The sequence below is a fragment of the Podarcis muralis genome, chromosome 8 (genome assembly GCF_964188315.1).
Source record: "Podarcis muralis chromosome 8, rPodMur119.hap1.1, whole genome shotgun sequence".
NCBI lineage: Eukaryota > Metazoa > Chordata > Lepidosauria > Squamata > Lacertidae > Podarcis > Podarcis muralis.
This window is the reverse complement of record NC_135662.1, coordinates 21999488-22025219: the sequence shown is the minus strand read 5'-3', so window position 1 is coordinate 22025219 and position 25732 is coordinate 21999488. Positions and strand designations below refer to the sequence as shown.

The following is a 25732-nucleotide window of genomic DNA, read 5'->3' as shown; positions in this document are numbered from 1 at the left end:
TTCAAAGGTTGAACTATCATTTCTGGATGGTCTTAAAGAAATACAAGATGTTAGTCTTGCTAAATATCAGCATCTTATAATTTGCACTGAGCCAAACAAATTATTACCCATTTAGGGTCACAATAAATAGCAAATAAGCTGTTCTGTTCAGTTTTTATAAACTATGTGATGGCAAATCAGTGAATATCAGCCTGACATTAAAAGTCACAATTCAAACTGCAATCCCGCATCTGTCTTTCAAGTAGTGGTATTTACGTGCCCTAAGTGATGGCAGGATTTCACCTGCTGATTTTTAAACGCCTTAAATAAAGTACATGCAATTTACTAATTTTTTGACACCATCACCAAGAGCCTAAATGCAGATACCACAGGTATCTGAAGAAACATACACATCTGTCTCCTGTGTATCAGATAATTTAGTACCACTGGAAGGAGGGGTGGAAAGGTGGGGGTATTCTAAGTCCTGATCTCTTATTATTTCCTGATGAAAGGGAATGTAACTTGTTAATGTTCAAGTCTATCATCCTTTTCTCTGTGTCTTTAGATGCCTTTAATACATACCTATTGTTTAATGTCTAAGTGTTGCAATAATATTTGAATATACACTGTTTAAATTAAGGCCATGCACACAAGTACTCTGATTTTGTATGAAAAATCTGTAGTGTTATCCCAAAATGTACGTGCATCACAGGGTGGCAAAAGTAAAAAATAGGTGTCCTTTCTAAGGCCTTTTCTTTTATATGGTACAATTTGACATAAATCAAAATTATGAGCACAGTCCATCAGGTACATTCATGAACCATGCGCAAGCACCATGGACACGGATGCTAAAATGCCTGGTGATTTGCACACATGCAGCTATTTAGAATTCCCTCCATATACCAGTGGGGAAAAACTCTGGTATGGAGATGCTTCTCTTCTGAAATGAAGGGAGAAGCACTTGCTGATGGGATTTCCATGCATCCACAAGAAATTACTAGAGTGGAACGACTGCTCCCCCGCCAAACTTACATGTATTAAGTTAAAGAAGATTGGTAAAATTTTGGTGATTAAATTATTTCATTCACCTGTATATGGCAACCCATGAATGCTAAAGACATACCTTTGCATTATCCTTTAGGAGTAAAACCATTTTTTAAGACGTATGACTCTCTTCCTGATACTGTGACATGCAGTCAATGCATTCTTTTATGCATATTCCTATTATTAAATTATTTCTATTTGAGACAAGAAGGACATGACCGTATGGAAAGTCTGTACATACCTGGTCATTATGCAGTATTTATTTTAAAAGTTGATTGTATTTTTTTAAGATATTCACATGTCTGCAACTCTACTTATAATTTAGTCATGTAAATAGCACTCTTCCAGTGACCACAGCTGTCTTGTACATAGTCTGTTTTAAAAGTAAAGGGAATTGACATTGGGGGAGAAAAGGGCAGATTAGGCCTGTTAATGAACACCAACTAATGTAAATCAAATTCATTCTGGTGATGGTATTTAACACTTTAAATAAAACATTTTCTTTACAGAATTTGTAAGTGATTCTTTTTCTCATCTCCCCCACCCTGCAAAAAAAAACACAAAAAACCGTTCATGATCTTGGAAAGCTAAAGAACAATGACTTGAAATTTTGCAGGAACATTTCCTGTGCAAGACCCATTGAAGTGGGTGGGAGCACTGATGACACCATTCTCGTTTTGTGGAGCTTGTGAAGTCAATTCTTTGGTATCTGTACCTTTTCAAAGGTTGCTGTAAAGCAGTGTTTCCCAAGCTTGGGTCTTGAGCTGTTTTTGGACTACGAATCCCATCATCCCTGACCACTGGTCCCGCTAGCTAGGTATGATGGGAGTTGTAGTCCAACAAAAGCTGGCACCCCAAGTTTGGGAAACACTGATCTAAAGTCTTGAAATATCAGCATGTGTTATTCATGAGATGGTGATTCTTCAGTCGTGTGGCAGTTTCTTTAAAGTGCAGACATAACTGCAGAGCATTGGTCTTGGAACTAATGACAGTGATGTGGAAGGCTCATTAAATAAACTCACAAATTATTTCTAATATGTACAGCTTAATAAAGCTCTAAGCCTTAATAAGCATATTTGTGCAATAATTGGGATAACTAAACAGCATGCACAGACCCAAAGAACAAACTTGGAGCTGATAAACTTCCATGGCTGTCAAATCAGCTAAAGCCTTACTGTTCTGTGTATAAATTTACACAATGTGATGGAAGAGAATGCAGCATGTGACTAGAAGCAGCATGCATAATACAGCCTACCTAGAGTCATGGCAGTGTGGGTTTAGTTGTAAGTGTTTTAAGAACATGTTTAGTGACCTTATTTTGCTTCTATGCAAGCGGCAACCTTCCTATTGTTATTCAATCAGATACAGCAGGCTGGAAGCTAAATAGTATCTTACTGTTTCATGCATAAATGAACACCCTTCTAGAGCAACACATTTGTGTGTTGATCAGGCAGTTACTGCTATCCCCATCTCAGCAGTATTCCTAGATGAATTCTTATGTCAGACTGCTACATATGCTGCTTAGGCATCTATAGGCTAGATCAGCAAGGATTTTGCTACTGAACATTTTTGAAACACTGATCTTGTATGGAATTGCTGGTTATAATAATAATAATAACAACAACAACAACAACGATTCAAATCAGATGGTGAACTACAGAAGACTGTTGAAATACATATTCTAGTGGGCATTTAGCTGAATTCTTATTTTATTATTTTAACTGATTATTACTTTCATCGTATTGAGTTTTTCACCATAGAAACAAACACAATAAAATTAATAACAGTACTAGGACAGTTAAAAGTTAAGAGCTGCTAGAGGGCCCATCTGCCTATTTCCAAAGACAGCACAGGAGGAAATGGAAGGAACCCAAACTGGTTTTGGTGTTACTGGTGTGATGGCTAACTGTTGTTTGAGTCTCTTGGCCTGCATTGAAGTAGATCCATCCCAGTCTCTGCCACTGACAGGCCCAGCAGACATGCCCTCCTGCTATCCACACATTTGGAGCACATCAGAAAGGGCTTTGGGGACACTGAGGTGTACATACACAGAGCTGCAGGCAAGGAAGGTCCCTGGCCCATTCTGGGGAGCAGGGGAGCTCTGCACACATAAATCAGGACATGGGCGTGGTGAACCTTCTCACCCCAGCCAAATGCTCAGGCAGTGGGAGTTGTGGCTGCTGTGCAGATTGCCAGTGTAGTGGAGCTAGTCTACATGGCAAGTCCCCTCACGCATTCCTTCAATGAGTTAGGGGGCCTGCACCTTAACTGTGGTTTTATTATTTTAACGAATATGCAGTGACAATGGCAACCTTTTTATTTACCGGTCTGGTACATCGCAAGCTAATGTGCCGGTCAATTAGGACAGCAATTGTTTGATTTTGCATGCATTTCCTTTTTGTTGGATAACACTGCAGTAGAGTGAACTTGGCTAACTGTGAATCACTAAGTGATTCTGCTGCCATTTAATTCATGAAAACAAGTAGAATTCTGCAGCTGCCGCCAACAGCTGAAATTACAAACGGGGGGGGGGGGGAACAAACTCCCCCAATAACAGGAATCGGCAGAGGCAGCTCTGACACAGCCTCGTGAAGCCTGTTCTTCCAACCTACTTCTGCTGCGTCATTTGTCAATTTGTCATGCCCAGATGTCAATGAGTCACAGCTAGTAGCTTCAACTGACCTATTTTTGCCTTTGTCACGCCGCAGGATCCATATGAACGACGCGAAAGGGTTCAATGCAGTTCTGTGGTCGTCATTGCTAAGGATAAATGTGAGTATACCTTTAAGGGCACCTCCCATAGGTCGTTTAGGAAATTAGGCCCAAGCAGCAGGCAGGCCTAGAAGCAGAGGCAGAAAGCAGCTAAAGGAGAGAAGGCCTGCTATAAGCAGGTCTGTAATAAAACCATTTCTCCTTCAACTCCTCTGACCTGCTCATCATTAAACAGAGGACATCGCAACCGTACACTCATCAAACATCAAGTGACTGCACCGTGTGACTGTGGGTGGCAAAAATGTATCGTGTGGTAAGACTACTGAATGTATAGATCCATCCAAAGAGAAGCCGATTTCAAATACAATAAAATTAGGTCTAATTTTATTTTTAACCTAAGGAATTGACCTTGAGTGGATTCCCCCAACTACCTTGACCTCACCAGAAGTCACGGGCTGCAGAAAGCTTTCTGTGGGAAGTTGTTGGGGGGCGCATTCGAGTAGTGGGTGTGCCCAGATCCAAAAGTTGCTTTAGAATTGTGATGGTACTTTATATTTTGCTGGCTTTTAATTTGAACAGTTCTGAGGACATACTTAACAGGGGGATATAGAAATGTCTATACAGTGGTACCTCGGGTTACAGACGCTTCAGGTTACAGACTCTGCTAACCCAGAAATAGTACCTCAGGTTAAGAACTTTACCTCAGGATGAGAACAGAAATCGTGTGGCGGCAGCGGGAAATCCCATTAGCTAAAGTGGTACCTCAGGTTAAGTACTTAATTCGCTCCGGAGGTCCGTACTTAACCTGAAACTTTTCTTAACCTGAAGCACCACTTTAGCTAATGGGGCCTCCTGCTGCTGCCGCGCCGCCGGAGCCCGATTTCTGTTCTCATCCTGAAGCAAAGTTCTTAACCTGAAGCACTATTTCTGGGTTAGCAGAGTCTGTAACCTGAAGCATATGTAACCTGAGGTACCACTGTATAAGTAAATGTGGGTGTGGTCAGGCCCTCACACAGCCATGCACCCTTAAAACAATCACACAATCTCTCTCACTAAGGCAAACCCAGAGGACTATTTCCCACTGAAACAAGCAGCCCCAGTTTCACCTTCCCTTTACCCCTGACCTTTTTTTTTTTTGTAAAATAAAAGCAAAGGGTTTTGAAACACCTCACCAAGCCCCAGCAGAAGAATGCAAATGTGAATTTCAAGTCCTGCCTCACATCTATTCAAAGCCTCAAACCTCAAAATGCAGTTCAATCCTGAAAAACAGCATGCCCGTATTTGCAAAACTCATGGATGACTTTGGGCATATTGGCGAGAAACACAAATCTACTTCTCAACCTAGTCGTTCCACTCCCCATGTTATTGCAAAGAAAGGAGCGGCAATTGCACACACTTTGTACAACATCAAACAGCTGGTGGTCAGCAGGGGATCTAGAGTAGAACCCAGGTTTCATCCACTGTCTCTGGCTCACATACCAGGGCTTTCCCACCTCATAATATATGTGTGTTGTCTTTGCTTCAAAGCTGGGGTTTTCAGAAGTGTGAAAAATTGGCTCTGCTGAATATCTGATTGTAAAGCAGGAAATCATTACAGCAAAATCCATGCTTCAGATGACCTCTGAAACACAAGGCCCAGCTTAGAAATGGGAATGCAGAAGCATGATTGAGATTCCTAGCTGAAATTTTCATCATTCTGAACATTCAGACCAGCTCTTTCTGCAATAACATATTTGGGTTTACCAGCATATCATTTACGGGCCTCATACGTTGAGCTTATGCCTACTAACACAGCTTGACTCCAAGCAGAAAGAATGCAGTCATTAAAGAAAAATATAGCATAAGCATGTGCTGTGGAATTAAATGCTAAGCAGGGAGGGAAGCAAAATCCTGTTTCAAGTGCCTTGCTGAAGAGGTTTCTTTCATCAGTAAATGCAGCAGAAAGGGTGCTTGCCAGGACCCTTATCTCATTTACCTGGAAGTAACTGACATTGATTTCAATGTCAGGAATCCTGTTTACAGATTATATAGCTTCATGTGGCCTGATCCTTAGAGTTTGAAGATTATGAGCCTGTGGGATGGGCCTGTCTGTCTTCTGCTTTAGGCTGTGGACTAGATTAAGAAACCAGATTCTACAGTGTCCTGCTCAAAATTCAATAAATGCTAGAAGAATTACCAGTAGGTAGTGACTTAGTTCAAGTACAGTACAAGGAATGTTAATGACTTCTCTGCGTGACTGTTGCGCTCATCTGATGAAGTTCTCCTGATAGTTATGGATGTAAGCTGGCATTGTTTAATTGTATATCACTTATGCCTAAATCAAAATATTGTTTTAAAAGATATATCCCACTTGTATTGAATCTTCTCCTTAAGAATCTATTTCCTCTCCTTTTTTGTTTTTGTTCTTCCTGGAGTTCTTCTGATCATCTTTCAATTTCAGTTTTCATATTTTTGTTATAGTGTTCTAATCAATATAGAATCAATATCTCTTATCTTAACAACCACATTCTCTTCAAATTGCTTAAATTGGTCATTTAAAGATTAAAATTATGTCACTAATCATTCCTTAATATCCTTAGTTGTTAGTGTAGATACTTCCAGATCAACCAACCCTTTTCTCCAAAGGCTTCTACTGGAGATTCTGTAAGATAAAGCCTGTTCTTTTGAGATATATAAACTCCAAGCTGAAAAATAATATCCTTATAGATAGGTTAGGAGACCTATATATTAAACACTGAGCTGCATCTATTTATCACATTGACTTGGTAAGAATGAAATTCATTATCATTTCCACAGAGTATAATAAAGTGTAATATGAAGAAAGATTGGCATAGATATAATTTTGAATTCATTGTTAGCCTCTGAAAAAAATACTAAGAGGCAAATATAATCACCCCAAGTCTAGTTCTTGTTTAGCTTAACAAAAAAACTTATATGAGTGAATGAATGAATACGTAATTAAGGGAGAAAAGCAGGAGACCTGCATACAATCTAAACTAGAGGCAGAAACCAATGGATATTCAATAGCTTTTTTTATAAATAAACTTCCTTCACGGCATGGCAGGGGATCCAGTTTGATCCGTGAGGCCATTTTCATCAAGCCACACCCACCTGCTCCCATTACTCCTGCACTTCATTAATACATTCAGGTCAACCAGTTTATCAGCACCATGGCCCTGCAGCCTCTACACTTCTCTGTACCCCTTTCCCACAGAAGTTTTTGAGCCCTCTGTCCTGAGAGCACAAAAAGACAGCAATGTGTTTTACTGAGGCTGAAAACATTTCAGGTTGAAGATTCTTGCTTGGGGCAACTGAAACTTATTACCTGAAAGCAAATGCTTTACACAGCCGCATTACTGACTTGCTGAAATAAGGCAACCCAGAGGGAACTCCCTAGCTCTGGTTTGACAAGCTGAAAGACATTCCTACTAGCAGGTTCTGGCAGTCAGCTGAAGGGAAGCTAGGGGCTTTCTGCTTGCTACTTTCAGCCTGAGATCCAGACTGACCGACAGAAGGGCGCACAGGAATCTGGCCACAGAAGACCTTTGTGTCGTCCACATAGGCACATTCGTATCTGGCCATGGATGCTGCCTATCCATATTGCGTTCCTTTCATTGGAAAACTTAGTCGGACACACATCTGAGAGCAGGAAAGGCAGTGTGGATTGAACACCCCACCCACCAGACATGGTCATGGTTCTGCACTTACAAGCTTCTGCTCTGCAGGAGTTCTCATTGTCTCTCATCCCATTCATACAATGGAGAGAAACAGATGATGCTTTAGCAAAGGAAGGGTGATGATAGGATGCTCGTCCCGTAACAGAACGTAAGAATTGCCTGTTGGATCAGCCTAGTGGTCCATCTAGCCCATCATCGAGAAGACTTGAGGTATTTCATTGGTACTAGTTACAGGTAGGTAGCCATGTTGGTCTGCCATAGTCAAAACAAAATTTAAAAAATCCTTCCAGTAGCACCTTAGAGACCAACTAAGTTTGTTATTGCATGCACACAAAAGCTTATACCAATAACAAACTTAGTTTGTCTCTAAGGTGCTACTGGAATGAATTTTTTTATTTTGTTTCATTGGTACTGTTATAAATGGGCAAAACTTCACCACTTTGTTTCCAGGGAGGCAATATAGAGGAGGATAGCGGGGAAGAAAAATTATATAATAGGGGCCAGGACTCAAAACTCAGGTGAGTGACGAAGCAGAACCACCAGCTTCAGCAAGTTGGCAACAAGGCAAATGACTCACAGCTGGAGGTTTTTTTTTGCACAAAGCCTTGATCACTGGTAATTCTGCCCATGAAAGGTACAGCAGGAGCCAATTAAGCAGACGAGCCAATTATTAGGTGGCTGGGAGTCACCTGAAACAAGAGGCAGCAGATTCTGATAGAGATTCTACTTTTAAAAGGGATTTTTAGCTGCTCCTTTTCTTTTAGCCTAATTTGTGGTAAGGTCATTGGGGGAAATGATGAGGGATGCTGCACACCAGGGGTCAGAGTTGATGGTGGCATAGAAATTCTTTAGTTTCCTTTTCCTTCGCCAGTGATAATAACTTTTCAAAGACTAAATAAATTCTTATTCAGGTTCCATGTGGTACTAAGGAAGACTGCCACCTGAAGTTTGAAAGAAGGATCACACCTGACCAGAGGCATACTTAAGGTAAGCCAGGTCTTTTAATTGGAATTGAAACAATATTTAATGCATATATGCATACTTTTTAATGATTTATTATGCTGAGGGGGCAAATACAGATTTAATGTATGATTTAACTGCACCCTTTTACCTGGGGCAGAGCTGATTTTCTGGACCCTGGAAAACTTCTTGTTAGTATACCTTGCATTTTTCTGGATTCTCCATGATTTCTGGAAGTTAAATTTGTGAGTGGCAAATAGATACTGTGCAGAACTGGGCACAGTTCAGAGTTTGCGGGCTCTACATTGTGCTTTTTAAAAATGGAACCCTGGCATCTAGGTGCAACCAGTTTGGTGCCCAGTTCAAGGTGCTCAGCTCACATTAGTGTTTAAACACTAAACCATTAAATGATTTAGGAAGCAATCCTATGGCAAGATCCACTGGTTTGAGTATCTTAGGGTGCAGCAGGTGTCCAGCTCAGCTGGCATTAAGTTCCCAGCTTTGGCCCAGCTGAAGATTGCCATTGTACCCAGCTCAGTTCAGCCAAAGCTGGCTAATCTGAGGCCCCTGTAAATCCAAAAAAGGGGTGTGTGCACCGGAGGCCAGAACAGAGAGGGAATACTCAGTCTGGATCCTAAGCCTGTTCAGTTCAGTCACATGACCTGGCAACTGGGCATAGAACACTTACTTTAAATGCTTGTTTTCCCTTTGCCAGGCTTAGGCAGAGCTGAATGGGAGTTTGGATCTGGTGTAGCTTCATGCTGGCTTAATTTACATTGGTTTGCTTTACAGCAGCTTCTTGTGCGCAGGATTGCTCCCTCAGCCCCAAATAAGACCACCTTCTTTCCTAAAGACACTCTTGGCTTTTAGGAATATCTGGTAGTTCCCAGATAAAAGCACACAGGATTGCAACCTTACTACACAGCCCTAACCGTGTCTACTCAAAAGTAAGTTACACTGAGTGCAATTGGAGTTTCTCCCAGGAAACTAGGCACAGGACTGCAGGACTCAGAGTAGACCTATTGAAATTAATGGACCAAATTAGTCACATTACTCTGAGTAGAAAGTAGTTGAATACCACCCTTGAGTTGCAATGTTAACCCCACTTACCTGGGAGTAAGCCCATTCAGTTAAATGAGGCATATGAAGAGACGTGGTTAGGATTGCAGCCTGTCTTTGTTGCAGTTGTTGAGAAAGACTTCAGAAGATTAAAGCAAACGTTAGACATAAACGATAAAGCCTCTTCTACATCCCCTACTGAGTGTTTTTGGAAGTAAAGAGAGGCTGCTGTTTACTTGCTTTATTCTTACTCAACTTGGTTTGTACCTTCAGCAGCTTGATTTGCCATTGTGCCTTCCCTATTTTGCAGCCATTCGTTTGACATTTGTATACAGCTGGAACGGTACCTCTGTGAAATAGGTGTGCAGAGTTCTGTACAAGATGCACGTCTTGTGTAACATCCAATTACAGTGCAAGTTCCCATAGAAGATGGGGAGTGAGAAAGGGGAAATGCCAGAGGTGGCTTTTATGCAGCTTGTTGTACAACTAGAGTCCATTAGCTAATGTGGAGGAGGAGGAAATCTGCTACATGTCAGTCACTGGCCTGGGTATAGTATATAATCCCCAAGCAATCTAATTTGTGGCATTTCCTACAAGCCTGCAGACAATAAAAGAAGAGGACCGAAATGTCCTCCATGTGGGCTTCTTTCCATCAGTTTAGTGCATTAAATTAATAATAATAATGGTTATAATTGTAATGTTCAGCACCTTGGCAGGCAGGAAGCAAACAAACAAGTCTATCACTGATAGCCAGTCAGTTTTTGCAGCCTGGCTGTTTTGCTTTTGAAACAATGCAAGGGACATACAAGCCGAGACCTCTCAACCTTGGCCTAGGGAAGTAGATATATGCTTCACAAACAAATACAAAGAAGTGATTCTCATCACTTCTGGGAACAGGGATGCTGTGGAACCCAGAAGACATGGGAGATCTGTACCTGGGTCTCTGGCTTTTTGTTCATTTTAAAATTGGCACAGGGAGCTCTTAATCTGAGGGCAGAGCAGGCATGCAGGATAGTAAGAAGCAGTCTGAGAGTAACTGGTTGCTCATACCAAATAAGCTTGGCTCAAATCTGAGATATGATAGGACCATGTGGAATCTATTGAGTCCTCATGCCACCTAACTGCTGAACTGGTAGCTGCCTGCAGTATAATATACCATCTTTAGCCCAACAGCACTGGTGGCATCTATGTTCAACAGAAAGTGGAACTGGCAACTCCCTCTTGTTGGTATGAGAAAGGATAACATGGTAGATTCTTTTATTCTTGAGCTCTATGGTAGAGAGCTTCCACTCTACCCTTTCCCTTTTTGCCGTGGGTGTTTGTGACGGGGGGGAGGAGGGGTTGGTTGTTTTGTGTCCCCCCCCCCACCATTGTGTTATGGAAGGACAAACATTAACAAAAATCTCTGAAAGGTTTCAGACCATATGTCTGGCATTCACCACAGCCAAGTCAGATCCTGTATAAAAGCTGTGAAATTCAGCCTTAGGGTTCTTCAGTGGACAAATAAAATCTGTGTGTCTTTCTGATGCTTTACTCTGTCATTGCTAAATGCACAAATGAAGCAATCTGTTAAGACATTATTTCTGAAACGTATTACCCCATTCAATACATTGAATTGCCATAGTCTCTTTATGCTTCTCTTCAGCACCATGCCATGGTGTGTGAGGTTCAGCCATACGTTGGCAGCCTGTAGTTACACATTATAGACTTTGCCCCTTTCTGGGGAACCTATGCTTCTAGCAGGTGTTTCTGTGGATTCTCACCCAATTTGGTAGGCAGACAGTGGTGGAACCTTGCTGCTTTTCCGAGAGCTCTTGGGCCAAAGAGCAAGTTCACTGATGAAAAGAAACCCTTGGGCATATTTAGATACTTGTGGCATCTTTAAGAGTGACAGAAGCATTATATGGCACAAGCTTTCTTGGATCACACTCCACATCATCGGATGCATGAAGTACAATCCTAAACTGGCAGGCATATGTACACACGTGGTTGGAGGAACAGAAAGAAGGGAGGTATGGGAAAAACAAAATGCCATAATTGCAGTGAGAGTAAAAGAAGGTTGTGTTGGTGGTAACACACATAACCTGGCATCCATAAGCTCAGCAAGATGTCCTTTATAAAAAAAGTATAACTCATACTTTTTTGCTTATATGCTGCTCTGCTCTGCCCCACTTTGTCTTGCAAATTGTTCTGCAGATTTGAAGCTTCTCTCACCCTACCTGCGGGGTTAGCCTGTCAGCTGCATTTACTCCAATGCTCTGAAAGCACCACTTGGCACATTTCTATTAGTTTAGAACTGTAAAAGTGCTTCTATAAACATTTTAGAACGGCACGTCGCAAGAGCTGTAGTGCATTCACCGGCTGAGCTGAGCTGACCCTTTCAAAACCTGCCCCGAAACCTGCTTCCAGAATGTCTCTATTTTTGGGTGGGATTCAGTCACATACTGTCAAATTCAGGTTGAGCAATTAGAGCTCATTGGAAGATCTTGTGCAACAAACCCACTTCCCCAAAAGATCAGACTTTTTACAGTGAGAAAAGTTACAAGAAAATGCACTGGGAAAGTGTGAGATAACTGCAGGGTCATCCAGCCTCCCCACAAATAAATCCGATTAAAAGTTCTTTAAACAGTAGTATAATCTGCCTGCAAACAAACTGGGATGAATGCTCAATAAACAGGGCATCGAGAAGTGCCCTAGCAAGGAGATTGTTGATCAACACAGAGCAACCAGCTGTTTTCAGGTCACCATACTGTGGTCGTAATAGATTTAGCCTTTTAGCAGGCTATATGGCAGTAGTCCACAGCTGGGAATCAGTGGACCAAATCAGCCCCTATGTCTTTCTAAGCTAGTGGCTATTGTGCTTTCAGACCCCAGTCAGCCAGGAAACATAGGTTGTTTCCTAAAGTTTCTCTTTCTCTTTTTGGACATGCAGATTAGCAAGATGAGGCCTTTTGGGTCTCGTGCAGCTATGAACGTATCAGCAAAAACAAGTGAGTGGTGGAGAAGAAGGATGTGGCCCCTGCCTGACACCCAGTGTGATGCAGAGCTCAGAATGCAGTAAGTTCAAATCTCGCTAGGATGCAATTGTCACCAAATAGCTCTGGACTGGCTACTATCTCTAACCTAGCCTACCTTATGGGGCTGCTGTGAGAATAATGGGAGAGGTTGCCAGTGACCTTTTGGAGTGACCACACAAATAGAATGGTAATAACAATAGACATAAATGCCACTGTGGACTAGGGCACATGATGTCGCGTTGTGTTGCAAAGGTATGGAGTTAACAGTCTGGATTTATGGTATTAACTTCTCAGTGCCTCAGAAGCTGGAAAGGGCCTTGGCCTGCCTGGCCCTCTGAGCGCAGCTGCTTTGCAGGGCTCTGCTTGCTCTGCCTGCGATGATGGAGTTCGGCTTTCCCCCTTGTCCTTGGAGAGGCTCGTGTTTTGCACCGGGGGAGTAATTGATATTATTGCCAATCCTGACGCACTGCAAAGCAAAAACACCACCCTGGCAATGCTTGCTTGCTTGCCTTAAATGCTGTTATCTAACAACAATGCTTCCAAATCCCACAGCCGGCCTCTTCTTTTAACACGTGCGGCGCTATCTGACTGTCTCTGTGTCGGTTTGCAGCAGTCACACTCCCAGGCACATGCGGAGGAGCTGCTGCTGTGTGCTGCGGAGGTTTCGGCTCTGCTTATGTATTGCTCCGAATGTAGCACGCCATTAAAAAAGGAAGGGGGGGGGGGAGAGAGAGAGAGCGGCAGATGCAGTCGGGATGCTCAGCTGTGCAGGGCTTTGCGAAGAAGCCCGGGCTGCCTTTTCCAGGTGCCTTAAAGCCCTTTGAGATAATCACGGGCTTTAACACTTCACATGTCTCCTGCTTCCTAGAAGGATGTATTGCCCTCAAATCTTCATCTGAACTCAGAACACTTTGCAGTGTCTACATACACACATGGGTCACCACAGGGAGCAGGGCCAGAAGGCAAGTTCTCCTGCCCTGGATGAGCCATAATCCCCACATTCCCAATTTTCATTATCAAAAAAAGAGTAAGTTTGTGGTAGTTGTAGAGCCTGAGATATGAAGCAAAATGTACAGGCACTATTCTAATTTTTTTTTTGGTGCGAAACTAGCCTTCTCTCTCCTTTCAGTGTTTGTACCCAACCTCCGAAAATTTCCTGTAGATGTACATGCACACAGCTGCCAAAACGATTCACCTGTCTCATTGCTTGGACTACATATTGCTCTTCCTTAAATCCCTACCCTTCTGTCCTCTCCCAATCCCAGCCAGTGACTTGTGCTCATGCAGCTCCTCCACTCTCACCAATCTTGAAAGCCTCGCTGCTAGCACAGGTTTAATTAGCCAGGCTGCTTAGGAGCATAGGAAGCTACCTTATACCAAGCCATACCATTGGTCCATCTTGCCAGAGTTATCTACACTGACTGGTGATGGCTTTTCAGGGTTTCAGACAGGGAGCCTCTTCCAGCCCTGCATGGAGATGGCAGGGATTGCACCTGACTGAGACCTTCTGCATACAAAAGCTCTGTCACTGAGCTGTGGCTTTTGCCTGACTTACATCTGGTGGTCCTGCTCTTAGAGTGCATGCTTAGTTCAGAGATGGGTTAAAGAAAAGTGTGTGCTTAGTTCTTCTGTATCATTGTTATTAAACAGGGCAATGCTGCTTGTATCATACAACTTAAAAGCCACTGTCCGTGGAACACTGTTTTAGAGTGTCATCTATGCCAGCCTTGCCCGGGGTCACAGCCTCCAAATGTCTGAGGTTGCAGTTGCATCAACTCCAGCCAGCATAGTCTGACCTATGCTTTCACCCAGATTCATTTAGGATATAATTTTTCAGCTGCAGTGAAAGATTTTAGATGGTTTGCACTGCATGGAAAGCCTTTACCAGAACATCCATCTCCAACCTTCTCTCCATATGTTTTAGACTACAAATCCCATCACCTATTGGCCCTGCGGGCAGGAACTGATGGGGGATTGAGTCCAACCCATATGCAGGGCATCAGGCTGAAGAAGGCTGTGCTAGAACATATATTACATAGACACAATGACAGCTGTGGCAGCCTAACATGCCATCCACCTCATGCTGATTCTCTAGCGCAGCAGTTCTCAACCTGTGGGTTCCCAGATGTTGTTGGACTAAAACTCCCATCATCCCTGAGCTCTGGCCTTGCTAGCTAGGGGTGATGGGAGTTGTAGTTCAACAACATCTGGGGACTCACAGGTTGAGAAAGGCTGCTCTAGCAGTTTAGGCTGCCTTCTGAATGTGCACGATTATGCATGTCGCAAAAATTAAAAACTTGGGGAGAATGTAGTGGCATCTTAATATTTAGCTGCAAAACAATTGTAAAAATGTTCCCGTGGTATGAATCAGCATTCAGCACTGTGCAGACTGGCAAACACATTCTGTTCTGCTTCCCAGGCAGTTACTTGACCTTAATTAACTCTAGCATTTGCTCTGAAAACAGGCTGTGGAACACTCACTTTGGCACAAAGAAATTACAAGCATGTCTGGCTGTGATTCCTGAAAGATGGCGCATGCTTGGGTTTCTGTCAACACCTGAGATCAGTCAACACTTGTAGGTATTCACTGATTGCGAGCATGACTAAATGTGTATAGAATATTTCATAAACATCTATTATTATTATTATTATTATTATTATTATTATTATTATTATTATTATCATCATCATCCTCATTTTATTTCTAGACCACCCTGACAATTGCAGAACAGTACACAGAAATACATAAAGTAAGAATAAATACCACGCACGCTTAAAATATCATAAAGTACATCATGCAGCAGACACTCTGTATATCATGTATGGTACACAGTACTATATAAATTTCATCTTAAACCCTTCAGATGGCAACAGAAAGAGAACAGTTAGGGGATAAAGTGTACCTTCAATGGGAGAGCATTCCACAGTGGGGTTCTTATTTCAGAGAAAGCCGTGCTCTGTGTCACTGCCCGGGTGAAATCTCCCTTCACCACCAGCAGCCCCCACCAGGGATCTTAAAGGCCAGGTTGTAGCATATTGGGAGAGGCAGCTCATCAAGTATTTGGGTCCTGGACCATTCAAGGCTTTATATGCTGAAGCCCAAACCTAAAATTGAGCACAGTAAGCACATAAGCAACTATTTATGGAGACGACTGATGAGCGAAAGACACTGTCCCTGGTAACCCTGAGATTGCTGGTTGAGAAAAGAACATGAGAAGAGCCTAATGGATCAGACCTGTGCTGGCCCCGGGGGTAACCCGTGAAACGTGGTCCAGGACCGGTCCAAAATCCAAAGGTACCACTAGGAGGCAGTCCGACAGGGCCAAGGCAGAACATGAGGCAGTAAACCAGGCAAGGACAGGTACAGGACTCAGGCAGGATCTAGCATACAGCAATGTTGCTCCCGCAACCTGGGGCAGGGTCCGACAGCCTTTTATCTTTGTCGGGGTAGTGGCCGGTCCTGATTCCCCGGTGACTCACCTCCCATTTTCACCCGAAAGCGAGCACTCCTCCTACGAGTACTCAGGTCTCTCCTTCTCTCAGACCTTAGTCTCTGCAGCTTGGGAGACATCAGTGGGTTACTAGACCCAGAGGCCACCTCGGCCTCCCCTGACCAAACCGGTAGTGGAGCAGCTATAAGTGATGTCCCAGCTGACGCAACGAGGTAATCCCCGCATCTGGAGCCAGAGCAGGCTCAGGCCCCTGACTTGGCCCAGCTGGTGTTTGTTGCAGGGGAACCTGTGCAGACTGGGACTCCTCTGGATCAGGCCCCAGACATAGTTCAGATGATGCCTGAGGCAAAGGATCCAGTGCAGACTGAGACTCCTCTGGTTCCGAGTCCGAGCCTGAGTCCCAGGCCATCACAAGACCAATGGCATGTCTAGTCCAGCATCCCGTTCACACAGTCGCCAACCAGATGCCTATGGGAAACATGCAAGCAGGATTTGAGCACAAGAGCATGGCTTCCAGCAACTGGTATTCAGAAGCATTGCTGCCTCCAAATGTGGACGCAGAGCATCGCCATAATGGTCCATAGCCATTGATGGCCCTCTCCTCCATGAATTTGTCTAACCCTCTTTTAAAGCCATCTAGGTTGGTGGCCACCCACCACCTCCTGTGGGACCAGGTTTTTCTGGTCACGATTCACTGCAAAGCTGCTCTGCACAAGCCCCAAATGGATGGCAGGCTGTGGCTTCACAATGTCAGGCCGTGGAAAGCTCTCTTTCAGAAGGTTTGTGCAGGCCCTTCTATCCCTGCTTTCAGATTTTATTTTATTTTGAAACAGATGCACTTTTCATGCAGGCTGATTCCCCAGAGCTTTTTTTATAATGCTACTGTTTTAATAGGCATGTTTGCATTTTCCCACCCTGAAAAAGGTAAGTGCTTTGTGTGTGTTCCAAATGAACTTTCAGGAGGCCAGGAAAGCTTGCTGAGAATCACCCACTCTGCCTTGCCTCTACCTCCACCAAAACCATAGGGACTTACCTTTGCAGGTAAAGGACAAAAAGAGAGGTGGCCGTGAGCACTCTCCCCCCTGTTGGGGTGTCACTGGAAGGGAAGGGAGAGGCAGAGGCGGCAGTAAGCAGGATCTGGGCAGACACAGCCCTACTCACAGCAAGTATGTTTAGTCCAGTCTTTCCCAGATGCTCACAACAAGCTTTGAATAAGTTAGTTGTTTTAAAGCCAACTTTAAAAAAATAGTTTCATTTATGCTTATGATGCCTTTGGAGGAGGGGCCCACGTGGAGCCCAAAAGCAGTATATAAATAATGTATCTAAATGGCTTGTCCCATTGATCTTTTTTTTTTGAGGGTCTGAAGCATGGCTAGATTTGGCCCCACACCCCTCCTTGCAACAAATGATAAATGCTAGTAAGATATTTAAGAAAGGAGGCAGGAACACCGGGGGGGGGGGAGGATCAAAATGAATTTTTTCCACTAATTGCTTTTTTGCATCAGTTGGCTCAGCCCTTCACTTTTCCAATATGGTCAAGTGGGCAGCTGCATTGCATGACATGGGCTGTCACTGATAAGGCTAGCGGTAATCCCTGTGATTGCAGAGGCTTGAAAACTGTGGTTTCTGGGAATTGCTACAGGCTGTATCTGGTTCACATGTTAACATTTATTAGTTATGAGCTCCCACCCCAAAATGGTAAAGAACTGCCTGCATGTCAAACAAAAAGGTGGGATATAAGTGAAATAAGTAAATGTGTGATCTGGCCACAGTATGGTTTGGTATCCTGGCTCCAGGGAATGGCCAGAATCCACATTCTGTGACCCATGATGAACTAGCCACGATGGCTATGTTATACCTCTGCTGTTGGTGCTGTACACCTCTGGGTGCCAATTGGTGTGAATCACAAATGCGGGGAACACTGTTGAACATGATTCCTGCCTGCCAACTTCCCCTAGAGATCTGGTTGGCTACTGTGAAAACAGGATGCTGGACTTAGATGGGTCTGTGGCCTGATCCAGCAGGGCTCTCTTTATGCTATTATGACACTGCTCTATAGCTTAGATAGGTGGTGAATTTAAGGAATATGACTGTTCTTAAACAGAGGCATGGAGGGTATTTTAAGATATTTGTTCCTGCTATTTTAAAAAAGGAAGCACTGTAATGAGTGGATACTGGCTTTCCTTTAAAAATATAAAATAACCCAAAGGGTAGACAACAGTGGTTAGAGTGGTTGGCAAGCAACAACAACCAAGACTTATTGCAAGCATTTTAATTTATTAAACGGAACAGTGGCTGTTGACTTAAACAGGAGCAAGATTGTGCTCATCAATTGGAGGTTAGCAGAGGTTGGCTATTCAGCTAATTGAGGAATCTTTGCAGCACGCCAGGAAAGTCCTTCCAGGACTGACATTGCAGCACAAATACTGGAAAATGCAAAGTGTCCAGCAACCTTGGATGTTCCAGACAGTGCTTTGCTGGAAACAATATTTCAGTGCAAGCCAGCCAAGTAGCTATACTAATGACAGGTAATGGTTGGGATGAGGGCCTGAGCAGAGCATTTAGCTATGCATTTCAATACTAGCAACCAATCTGATTGCTGGCATTACTTCGATTTTTTTTTTTGTTAATTAAAAAACAACTAAAATTTCAGACGGCTTGGGTATTGACTAGAGACTTTAGATAGGACATAGTCTTCTTCATTATTTACATTATTTATATTATATACTGTGGCGCCATCCATTCTGACTCATATTCTTCCAGTTCCTTAGAACTTGCTTCTTCCACAAATATTTTACTTCTGCCCAGGTGGAAGCAAACTTGGGGATTGAGTAAAACCAAGATCCACCATCCAGAGCCTGGGGCGAAGGCCATAGCTCAGTGGTAGAGCACCTGTCTTGCATGAAGAAGGGTGCAAATTCAATACCCAATATCTCCAGGTAGGGCTGAGAGAGACTCCTGTTGAAAACCCTGGAGAGTCACTGTCAGTGTAGACAAAACTAAGTTAGATGAGCCAATGGTCTGACTTGGTATAAGGCAGTTTCCTATCTTCCTTTGTGCACAGTGTGAGATTCAAAATCGTTGTGGAGCCAGTTACATACACCTCCCCGTAAGCCATCCTTCTTCTTTGGCAATCAATCGTAGCCGAGTAAGATTGTCTTCCATGAACACGGCCTTAACAGTATGTGACTGTGGAGGCCAATTCTGGATCCACGCATCCTTCCACAGTGGGGACATAGGTTTCCGAGTGGGAGTTGATCACGGTCAGGGTTTGCCAAATGTGTCTTCCTCGTAGCACATTTCTCCCTTTTGTCCTGCGTTTGAGCATCTTCAAAGTCCATGACACCTTTGGTAAAGCCTGTTCTCCAACTGGAGAACTCGCAGGCCAGTGTTTCCCAATCAATTGTCGGTGTTTATACTACTGTCAGAGCTGCCTCAGGTCCCAGCTCACAGAGGACCAACACCAGTCCAAAATAGTCTTTATTGAAGTTCAGTTTCTCATTTACAGCCACGGCGCGCAGCTCTACGTCTTAAACCCTAGACCGCCGAAGCTCCGTCTGAGTCTCCTCCCCCCAGACACCAGTTTAAGACCCTAGCCTTGCTCCACCTCTTCCTCTGCTCCCTCCTCCTCTGGGTCCGCTTGTCCGCCGAGGTCTTGCCCTTCCTAGACTCTTCTGACGCTGAGTCCCCTGAGTCTTCCCCCTCCCTCCGGCGGGCTTTAGGATCTGGTTCCCAATCCGGGTTTTCTGCTGTCCCGCGCGCCTGTACATTTGAACTTGGCGTGCGTGCCCAGCCTGCCACCTTCCTTCTGACCGTTATACTGCTCCTGTCGCTGCTTCCCTCTTCGGGGATGCTAGCTGGGTCTGACTCCTCCTCCCTGCTTGCCGGAGGAGACACTGACTCTGACCTATGGGGCTCTTCCCCCCCACTACGCTCTGGTGGGGAAGCTGGTCCTGATTTCCAGCTACTGCTTTGGGAGTCTCCGCTGTCCCCCTGCTTCTGGTGTGTCCCCCCTGGGACCCCCCCTTGCCCTGGCCATCGGCGCCCCCTTCTGGGAATCTTCTGATTCACTGGAGAGGCACATGGAATCTCTCGGGTCACTGTCATTCTGCCCTCCGCTGCCCTCAGATTCTTCCCCTTCGCTCTCCATTTCCTCTCTCCCATGTGCCTCTGCTCCTGAGCCCCTGACAACTACATTTTTTAAAGTTGCCTTGAGAGAGTCTTTAAACCTCTTTTGTTGACCACCAGCATTACATTTTCCATTTTTAAGTTCGGAATAGAGTAGCTACTTTGGAAGATGATAATCAGGCATCCGAACAACATGACCAGTCCAAGTTGAGAGGATAGCATATAACAGTACAAACCTACCTATAAGTTACAACTGTTCATGAATCCTAACTGTCTAATGTGAGAGACTGAACTGCTTAGGCAATGGAACTTTGCTAGCTGTTTTCTCTGCCGCAATCTGCTGTTGAAGAGGCTAGCAATGTATTTTAACTGAATGCTGACTTATCTCTTTGGCAGTGGAAGCTGCTGTAACAAACAAATGAAACTTTGTTTTTTTCTCCTCCTCCTCCATGTGTTCATACCCATTGGATCCTGGCCCCCACCTGCAATTTATCCATAAGTGCAGCCTTTAAAGTCTGCTTTCTTGAGAGTGGTGGGGGAGGGAGTAATAGCTGTTATTATGAAAGATCATCTGTATCCCATGTGAGCATTAACAATACCACAGTCCCTTAAATGCACTTCCTTTTTTATGATACATCACATTTGCAGAGCTAGGAAAGCAGAACTCTTGGTGTGATTGTTCCAAATCACTAGCAATAACCTTCTGGAAACAGGAAGTTGTCTTTAGTCTTGGTTTTCTGCTTGGTAACTCACTTGGGCATTTCCAGACAAAGCTTGAGCTCCACAATGTATAGAGTTTGGAAATATTCATGGAAACAGTTTGTGGGCTGGTACAGAATGAGTCCAGGATGAGTTGTGGAGTTCATTCCTGTCAGGGCCAGCCCTACCATCAGGAAGTGTGAGGCAGGAGCCTCAGGCAGCAGGCTCTTCTTTTGTTCTTAACTGGCGGTCTGCTTGTGCCTAGAATGCTAGGTAGGGAGGTGCCATCTTTTATTTGCCTCAAGCAGCAAAATGTCATGGTCCATCCCTGATTGCTGTAGTAGTAGCACATGGCTGCCTCAGCTGAGGGTCTTATCCTTCATGGCAATGCAGTTGTAGACCAACAAGTCCCTCTCATTTCTAGAAGCTTTTTGTTAGAAAGGTTGGCTCTACAATATCCCAACCACCGCCAGAAATATATTCATATAAAATACAGTTCAAATTCCGCATTCAGTACTAGACCACACTGCTGTCTCAGCTACTGCTACTATTAATGCCATATGTGAAGAAGCAGTCATTAGTTGCTTCAGGCTTCTTGTGAAGACTTGCCCTTTTGTCCTGGGCTTTCCCTGACCCTAAGCCTGGACCCTTTTAAATATGTTTTAGTCTTCTGAATTCCCGTTTTAATTTATCTGCTTTTATTTGTCTTCATTTTGCTGGGTTTAGGTTGTGTTTTAGTTTTAATGTTTTGATGATATATTGTTTGCTTTTTAGACTGTACATTGCTTGGAGACTTTAAAAAAAATATTAAGCAGTATATAAATGCTTTTAAATAAATAACTGTAACAATCAAGCAACAATGAATAATCAAGCAATAATAAATATCCAAAACAATACACACAAGTCCATAAATACATTGGGTAGTGTTCAACTACATTTTACTCAGAAGGCATCCATTGAAATGAATGTACATAGTTAAGGTAGTTAATAGGTCTACTCTGAGTAGCACCTTATTTGTTATTTATTATTTTTTATAAATGTTATTTTCTGTTTTTCTCAAGTTTACAAATACACACCACACAAACACATACCTCCAATACAATTGCGTATTTGACTTCCCTCCCCCCCACTTTTGAAGTTCATTTTCTTATTTAGATTTTATAACATTGCATTTTCCACTTTACTCCGTTTTTTTAGTTATTCTTCCATTTATCTTAGTACAATTTTAACTGCTTGATTTAAATTAATCCTACTAATAAACTTGCTTGGTTGCCAGAGGTCCCCCCCCCCCAAATATTCTACAAATTTTCCCCACTCTTTGATAATCCCCACCCCCTTCTTGGTTTCTTATTACAGCTGTCAGTTTTGCCATTTCAGCATAATCCATCAATTTAATCAGTCACTCTTCCTCAGTTGGTACAGCATGCTCTTTCCACCTCTGGGCAAACACCATTCTGGCTGCGGTTGAGGCATACATGAACATATTTTAAGGTCCTTCAGAATCTTTATATTCACTATTGCTAACAGAAAATCTTCTGGTTTTTTTTTTAAACTAAAGTAACACTTGACACATCTTGTTTTGTGACACAGTGGGTGCTTCCAGACTCCGCATGTTTACACAGAAGTATTTGTACTTGAATGTGTGTGGTAGGTTTGGCCTGATGGCATCTGAAGGCAAGGTTGTGTTGCAGGGAATGAGTCTACATCTTAAGAGGTATATCTGTCACACAGCCGAGAAATGTTTTAGCACACCTATGAGTGTTTAGTGTCCCCCAGTCCACCTTATCCAATAAATATCCAAAGTATTTGATAACATTTCCCCTTCTTAAGTCAGAATTTAGGTGCCGTCCAGCTCTGTGATTCTGTATTTGGGGTTTCTGAGGAGAACTAATAGGGTTGAATTGGATTCCCATCTTCACTTATTCAATTTATTTCTCAGGTTTTACTCTGTGGAAACTCTATTAAGTGCATTCATCAAAACCACCCATTCTGTTTTCTTCTTTCCATCAGAGATTACATAAGCACTGATGGAAATGCTGGTCGATACATATGAAAGCTAGGACATTGGTGGGCAGGTGCTGAGCGCTATTTACAAAAAGTCTCATAAGGAGATTTATATCTCAGCTACTTAACTAATAGAAGACCCATTCAAACTTGGATTAGTGAAGAAAAAACCTTCCCCGAGCTTTCAGTCAAATTGATTATCTTTCTTTGAGTGTGCAATAACCCATACTCCAAATATTTTAATCTTAATTTCCTATACTGGAGTTGGTTTGTAACAAGATCTGTTCCAAAATACGATTTTTGTGAACTCATGTCTTCTTTCTTCTTTGGCGATCACTCATAGCCCAGTAAGATTGTCTTCCATAACAGTGAGTCTGTAAGTGACTGTGGGGGCCAGTTCTCGGTCCACACGTCCTAACTCATGTACTCTTTATTCAATTTACAGAAGTTAGAAGTACTCCTTGCATATTTTTAAATTTTTTTTCTAAGGCCACCACACAAATGCACACCCCAGTGTGCACAGTCTCTCTGGGCCTAATTGTGCTCAATGTATTGTGCTGCGGTCAGTGTTGACAATAATGAGCTAAGTGATCTGACCCTGGTATAAAGCAGCTTCCTGTGCTTTATACTGGGATGTCCTGGGATGTCTATTTGTATGCACATCCCACTTACCCTAGGTCCAATTCCACAGGGAGAGGGGACTTGGAGAAAGCATATTTTAGGGTGCAGATCAGATGATGATAATCCTTTCCTTGCTTAGGATCTGGCTGCTGCCTAGTAGCAATCCCACTTGCCCAGTGACACCATGAAGTGAGCAGGAATGAGAACCTGAATGGCAATGATCCCTGGGAGACAGTGATGCTTTGGCAGTGACGCCACTCCTGCCAACACAATTCCCTTACTTTTACACCATCCCTAAACTGCAAAGATGCAATCCGCCTTGCAGCTTAAAGGATCACAGTGGAATTAGGTTTCCTTTTAGCCTAAATGCCAGCTCTTTGCTGCCAGAATTTGTTGGTAGCAAAGAGGGGAGAAGCAGTCTGCATTTACGGCACTTCTCCCCCTTAGTTTTGAGGAGGCTATTTTCTTTATTTAAAAAATTTTCCCCCATACCTAATGCCATACTTGCAGTATGTAGAAAACCTGGTCTGGCCTTTCCACTGTTTCCCAGTGCTGTGCATTCAGATTTTGAAAATGGGACTAATGATAGACAACACACAAACAACTTGGAACCAGGTTGCCTAAGTGACTGCCTTGCCCTTTATATCCCAGCCCAGCAACTGCTCTCCTCAAATGGAGCACTGCTGAGAGTACCATATGCTCCAGGGGGTGTGCTTAGCTTATAAAACTGGGCTTTTAGTGCTGTAGCTCTAGCCCACTGGAATAAGCGGCTAGCATCATGATCTTTAAGTGCCTACTGAAGACGCTTGTTTAAGGGGGCTTTTCCTGAGGTATGACCCAGTCATTTTGTACATTTTTTCTGCAGGAAAAAAAAAGGTTTTATTGCTTTTATACTTTGTAGAAATTATTTGATTGTTTTACAGTTTGTAGAGTTGGTTTTACTGGGTTTTATCCAGTGCTGCTGTTTCACGCGCACAACAGACCTCCGTTCATGCAATGGTACTTTCCCCACGTCTCCCCACAGCCTCTTCTGCACCCTCAAAATCTGCTCTAGAGGATTGGGAGCTCCCTTTGGAACAGATTTTTTGGGGGCAGAGGAGATAGCTTTGCACAGCACTGGATGTGACCCTTTATTTTTTTTAGAACGTGGAGATTTTGTGTTTTATTTCATATTTACCCTGTATACATTTTGATGGCTTCAGGATGTGAAGTGGTCTATATATTTGTAAAATAAAGAAGTACTTTAGTGAGAATAAATATAGTAAAGAAGGATGGTTCAGTCCTGGCACCAGGAAATAAAAGGGAGGATCTTGTTTATTTTGCATTTCTATCCCATCAAAGTGGAATGCATAGGTCTCTGCTTCCCACCTTTATCCACACAACAACCCTGTGAGGTGGGTTAGATTCAAAGACAGTGAATGAGCTAAGGTCACCCAGTGAGCTTCACAGCTGAGTGGCGATTTGAGCCCCTAGTCCAACATTCTAATCACTATACCACACTGGCTCTTAAATAATAAGAATTATTGGTTCCTTAACAATTTTCAGTTGACATAAAATTTTAACCTAAAGCAATGGTTTTTACAATCCAGTTTGCATCTGTTTCTCCTGAATCCTTTAAAAAGCATTTGGGGTTGTTCCAGAATTTCTAGTTGTCACCTTTAATTCTGCATGGAAAAGAGGGCATCTTCTTTTTATTTGCTCATGTTAGCGCACGACTTTATTGTGTTCTATTCCCACTCTAGCTCAGGAAATGAGATACACCATCACTGCATTAGTTTAGCCACTAGTGGCAAGGGGAATAATTTGCATTAACCCAGATACTGCTGTGAAACTGGCTTCTAGGGAACTGTATTTCTTGGCAATTTATAATCCATCAGATGTACTCTGGGGACTCGGATAATTGCATAGAAATGCTCTGTCTAACGTGTAGATTTTACATATTGCATGCAAGCCACCGATACAGAATGCGGACAGGGTTATGAATCACTGACCACTCAGAATTTTAATGCCTTTTACATTGATCCTGCTTCCAATGAAATCAATGGGGAAGCTATTTTAAGGCACCTTGAGAACTTAATGAACTGAGAATTGCTGTCTTCGGGTGGTTGCCAGATCTGGGCAGGCTAGTGGTAGGGCTGGTCCAAGATATCCTGCCATCCCCAAGTTGCTGCACCCCCAGAATCGGGGAGGAGTGCTTAAGCATCCCTTACACCAGCCTTTGCCAACTTGGTGCCCTCCAGATGTTGCGGGCTATGACTCCCACCAGCTCTAGCCAAGTGCATTGTGCTGGCTGGTAATGATGGGAGTTATAGTCAAAAAGATCAGCAGGGCACCAGATTAGCGATGGCTGCCTTACAGTGTTGCAGAGGGTTATGACCAT

The 25732-nt window shown here is 43.2% G+C and overlaps 1 long non-coding RNA gene across 3 annotated transcripts in view; it reads left to right on the top strand.

Moving 5' to 3' along the window:
• The first annotated feature begins 3629 nt into the window (after positions 1–3629).
• LOC114600336 (uncharacterized) overlaps positions 3630–25732 on the top strand; it is a 29896-nt gene continuing 7793 nt past the window's right edge. Inside the window, exons 1-4 of one of the 3 annotated variants that reach the window (XR_013394086.1) lie at positions 3630–3795; positions 8324–8399; positions 12364–12488; positions 14914–15019. This is a non-coding gene — a long non-coding RNA (uncharacterized LOC114600336). Of the gene's footprint in view, positions 3796–3859; positions 4049–8323; positions 8400–12363; positions 12489–14913; positions 15020–25732 lie in introns of those variants that run through there. The other 2 variants (XR_003707519.2, XR_003707518.2) reach the window with 2 other exon arrangements.